Genomic DNA, 6,000 nt, shown 5'->3' with positions numbered 1-6,000 from the left:
CTTATCATATTAAGTGAAATAAGTCAGAAAAAAAGACAAATGCCATATGATTTTGCTTATACGTGGAATCTAAAAAAATATGATACAAATGATATTTACAAAACAGAAACAGACTTACAGACTTCAAAAATAAACTTATTTGGTGGTAGTTTAGTTGCTAAGTCATGCCTGACTCTTGTGACCCCATGGACTGTAGCACACCAAGCTCCTCTGTCCATGGGATTTCACAAGCAAGAATACTAGAGTGGGTTGATATTTCCTTCTCCAGGGGCTCTTCCCAACCCAGGGATCAAACCCAGGTCTCCCGCATTGCAGATGGATTCTTTACCAACTGCACCACCAGGGAAACCCAAACTTATGGTTACCAAAGGGGAACAGGGGGGTAAATTAAGAATTGGTGCTTAATATATATGCAATAGTATATATAAAATACGTTGTCACCGAGGGCCTACTGAATAGCACAGGGAACTCTACGTAATATTCTATAATGACCTATATGGGAAGGGAATATGAAGAAGAATGGATATGCGTATATGTATGACTGAATCACCTTGCTGTATACTTGAAACTAACATAATATTGCAAAGCAACTATGTATTTCAGTATGGGCTTCCCTGGTGGTTCAGTGGCAAAGAATCTGCCTGCCAATGCAGGAGACATGGGTTCAATCCCTAGGTCAGGAAGATGCCCCAGAAAAGGCAGCCCACTCCAGTATCCTTGCCTGGGAAATCACACGCACTGAGGAGCTTGGCAAGCTACAGTCCATGGAGTGAGAGGAGAATCTGGCAGGCTACAGTCCATGGGGCTGCAAAAGAGTCAGACACGACTTAGCAATTAAACAATACTACTTCAATATAAAATTAACTTAAACTTAAAAAGTGGTAGTATGCTGTAATGTTCTTTATCTTTCTGGCTTACTTCACTCTATATAATGGGCTCCAGTTTCATCCATCTCATTAGAACTGATCACCAGCCCAGGTTGGATGCATGAGACAAGTGCTCGGACCGGGTGCACTGGGAAGACCCAGAGGGATCGGGTAGAGAGGGAGGTGGGAGGGGGTATCAGGATGGGGAATACATGTAACTCCATGGCTGATTCATGTCAATGTATGACAAACCCCACTAGAATATTGTAAAGTAATTAGCCTCCAACTAATAAAAATAAATGAAGAAAAAAAAAAAAAAGTGGGACGTGTGCTAAAACTCAACTTGCTTCATCATTCTGCCTTCTCAAGAGACCACAAAGCTTATTCTCTTTTCCTCTGATTCACCAGGTAACCTGGATCTGAAGCAGCATATGAAGCAGATAGAATACCTGGTGGGAACAAGGACCAGGAAAATGAATAATGAATTGGGTGTCTTTTGGCCGCCAAGCTGATCGATGATAATTGCCTACTCACCTCAAGCAGAAACTTGATGTAAACATATGTTCTATGGCACCTTTCCAGAAGTTTTGGAGAGGAAAGAATGTATAGCATTGTGCTTATATTACACCTTTTCCCACAACTTTAAATAGAAAGATTTGTGGAAGAGTTCATCCTTTGAATACTGAAATTCAATCTAAACACTTAAGAGATAACTTTCATTTTCTAATTATCACCCCATGAAATTACAAGTCATCTTAACTAGACAAGCAACCCACAGTCCTTTTCAGATAACTCTGTAATTACTTTGTAGACAAGACTTATAATACTTGAAAGACTAAAAATGTAAAAAAAAAAAAATGCACATAACTCCAGTTGGAAATTCAGAATGAACCTGCGAAAGGTTCTCTAACAGAAAAATGAGAAAACAGGCTGCTTGGCTCACTTACTCCAACTTTAGAGATAAAATCATTAGAGCTCACATCGATTTTGGACCAAGGATATTTCGATTAGTAGGGACGAATACTGCGAATGCTAGGGGAGAATTGAACTGTTCTTCATTTGGTTTCAGTTGGAAGTATTTATTTGCCCAACCAAAAAGTTTCCCAAAATATAGCTTATTGAGATTATTTAAAAAGATAAATATTTAGAAGGACACAACATACTCGGCATATTTTTAGAAAATGTTGTTGATATTAGCAGCAGCAGTTGGTTGTTTATTTTATACAACTTTGAAACAAAGACCAATCCTACAAGTTCTAACTAGTATACTGATTCAGGATGTGATCGTTAATGATACTTTCTTTAACAAAGTATATACAAGTTATATATTATAAATATGTCTATAGATATATTTAGAGTAATGTTTTCTCTTAAAAAGTATATGTATATACTTTTATATATATATATATATAAAAGACATATATAAAACACGTACTTCATATATGTTTGTATATATACAAACATTCAGGGGTTTGTATCACAGCAACATAGGATATTCTAAAACAATACTGAAATGTCCCAAAGTCTAGAATTATCAGCTACATTATGCATATGATGGATGGCTTATGAGTTCTATCTCCAAATCAATGCAGTCTGTTACCTCATTTTGTATCTTTCTTTTTCTCTCAGTAGATAGATTCTCTGGAAAGCAGCTCCTGACGTCTCGGAACTTAGTCTGACTCAGCTGGGCCTCAGTGTTGCTAGGAGCTGGCCTGACACTCACAGCTAAAGCTCGTTGTTTTCCCATCTGACCCAGCAACACAGTCTCACAGATATCAACATGAGGACAGGTTTCTCTATGACCGTAAAGACCAAGGCCATCTTCTAATCTGGTCTACTCACAAGACAAAAGCCAAGTCACTGTACAAAGCACAAAAATATCAAACAACGGCTGGTTCATTTAAGTGATCTCTGCTTCTCTAGCAATGACAGCTTTATTGTCATTCTAGTCTTCCCTCCTGCTAGAAAAGATTTGTTAAGCTACCTGATCACAAAATTTTCCCCACTTTCTGATAACATCCAATCCAGACTAAGCAAACTCCCATTTCTTAGAACCCTCCCCTCAAAACACCCAACAAAGCACAAATCCTCAATTCTTTCTAATACCATTTATCAAGATCCTCCCCAGTTCTCCATGATGTGTGGTCTCTGCTGCGGCAGTGAACAGTAAACCCAACTTTAGTGGACTTCGTTAGGAAGGCATTAATGTACGTAAAAATTCTACAATATTGTGTACCAAATGATTAATTTTTAGTGAATTAGATGTGCTACGTTATATTTTAGAAAGCTAAATGTTTTAACATATATAATACATGCATATGAGTATGTCTATAATCGCATAGGAAAATAACTGTCTCTGATCTAAGGGAATGAATAGGTATTGGGGTGTTTGAAGGAGGGCTTTTGCTTTTGACTCTTTTTTAAAAATTTATAAATATATGCTTCTTATTAATTTTGAAACTAGGGTTTTTTTTTAAACTCATTTATTTCTTTATATATTTTCCATTACATTTCCAGATATTGTAATAGTTAAGAATTGTATATGATTGCAGATATCAGAGATGTGTCTGTCTACAGCAAAAGAAGTACGGGGTTTATTGTCTGAAAGTAAAGGAAACCAACAAATGTCCGTCTAGTCAAACCTGTGGTTTTTCCAGTAGTCATGTATATGGATGTGAGAGTTGGACCATGAAGAAAGCTGAGCGCCAAAGAATTAATGCTTTTGAACTGCAGTGTTGGAGGAGACTCTTGAGTGTCTCTTGGACTACAAGGAGATCCAACCAGTCAATCCTAAAGGAAATCAGTCCTGAATATTCATTGGAAGGACTGATGCTGAAGCTGAAACTCCAATACTTTGGCCACCTGATGCAAAGAGCTGACTCATTTGAAAAGACCCTTATGCTGGGAAAGATTGAAGGCAGGAGGAGAAGGGGATGACGGAGGATGAGATGGTTGGATGGCATCACTGACTGTATGGACATGAGTTTGAGTAAACTCTGGGAGCTGGCAATGGACAGGGAGGCCTGGTGTGCTGCAGTCTGTGGGGTTGCAAAGAGTTGGATATGACTGAGTGACTGAACTGAACTGAACTGAAAGGAAGCCCATGCCAGAATTCCAAGACAGCCTCCAAGGTTCTCAGCCTCGGTTATATATGCCTTTTGATTGTGGACAGGACCTCTAAATATGATGGCGTGTCACTCTAGTGATTAGGAGACAGTAAGTAAGTAGCAAAAGTGAAAGGATTCTGAAGATGTAATTAAGGTCCCAAATCAGTTGATTTTTGAATAAATGGGAGATTATTCGGAATCATCTGACTTCATCAGCTGAAGCCGTTAAATGGACTGCATCTTTCCTGAAGAGAGAAGGTCCTCTGCTGGCCTTGAAGAAGCCAACAGACACGTTGTGAACTATGGAGAAGGCGACATGGCAAACTCCTGAACTAGATGTTGCGAGTAGTTCCTGGCTAAAAGCTGGTATGAAAATGGGAACCTCAGTCCTACAGTTGGTAGGAAATGAATTCTGCCAATAACGTGAGTGAGTTTGGAAGCAGATTCTTCCCCCTAGTCAAGCTTCCTGAAGAGAATGCAGCCTGGCTGACACCTTGACTGTAACCTTGTAAGACCTTGAGCAAAGGACCCACCTAGGCCACGCCAGACTCATGATACAGGGAAATTATGGGATAATAACAAGTGTTGTTTTAAGTTAATAGATCGGTGGTAATTTGTTATGCAGCAATAGATAACTAGCACCACAGTTCAGAGATAGTATGATGACTCTAGACAGAAAACCCTTCCTCATGGTCATTCCAAAGACACAAAATGGCTGCTGGAACTCCTGGCACAATGCCCAAGTTCCAGTCAAGGAGAGAGGGGAAGTAAGAGCAATAAAGATGCACACCAGTTGTCAGAAACCCTTTAAGTAGTTTTCTCAGGAGACCAACGTATATCCCCCCACTTAAATCTTACTGGCTAATCCTATCTATAAGAGAGGCTAGGAAACAGTGTATTTTAGCTGAGAATATAGCCAATAGGCAAACAAACACCAAATAGGATTCTATTAGCAAAGAAGAGGAGAGAGAGAGGAATGGATATTGGTAAGCAAATAGCAGTTTCTTCCACAGAGAGGGAAAAAAAGGAACAGTTTTCTGGCAACAGCCTTCCAGATGTTCCTTTCTTCTGCTTTAAAAGCAGTAAGCAAAATAGATGAAGGGGGTCACAAGCTGCAAACTTCCAGTCATAAATGTTTTGGGTATATAATGTACAGCATGATGACTATTGTCAATAATACTGTGTTGCATATTTTGTAACTTTGAATAGTGATGGGGTAAACAGGTGTGAAGAAAGGTTTCTAGTCAACCCTAGTGGTCTAAAACTCCTTATTGCAAATTCCAACTTAAACTGAAGAAAGTAAGGAAAACCACTAGATCATTCAGGTATGACTTAAATCAAATTCCCACAATAATACAGCAGAAGTGACAGATTCTAGGTATTAGATATCATAGACAGACTGCCTGAAGAACTATGGATGGCTGTTTGTGACATTGCAAAGGAGACAGTTATCAAGACCATTCCCAAGAAAAAGAAATGCAAAAAGGCCAAAGGGTTGTCTGAGGAAGACTTAGAAATACCCGAGAAGAGAAGCGAAGGAGAAAGGCAAAGGAGAAAAGGAAAGATATACCCATTTGAATGCAGAGTTCCAAAGAATAGCAGAGGGATAAGAAAGCCTTCCTCAGTGAGCAAAGCAAAGAAATAGAGGAAAACAATACAATGGGAAAGGCTAGAGATCTCTTCAAGAAAATAATATGCAAAGATGGGCACAATAAAGGACAGAAATGGTATGGATCTAACAGAAGCAGAAGATATAAAGAAGAGGTGGTAAGAATACACAGAAGAACTATACAAAAAAGATCTTCATGACCCAGATAACCACAATGGTGTGATCACTAACCTAGAGCCAGATAACTTGGAATGTGAAGTCAAGTGGGCCTTAGGAAGCATCACTACGAACAAAGCTAGTGGAGGTGATGGAATTCCAGTTAAGCTATTTCAAATCCTAAAAGATAATGTTGTGAAAGTGCTGCACTCAATATGCCAATAAATTTGGAAAACTTGGCAGTGGCCACAGGACTGGAAAA

This window comes from Cervus canadensis, chromosome 16 (assembly GCF_019320065.1).
Source record: "Cervus canadensis isolate Bull #8, Minnesota chromosome 16, ASM1932006v1, whole genome shotgun sequence".
NCBI classification, from domain to species: domain Eukaryota; kingdom Metazoa; phylum Chordata; class Mammalia; order Artiodactyla; family Cervidae; genus Cervus; species Cervus canadensis.
Note: the sequence above shows the minus strand (reverse complement) of the source record.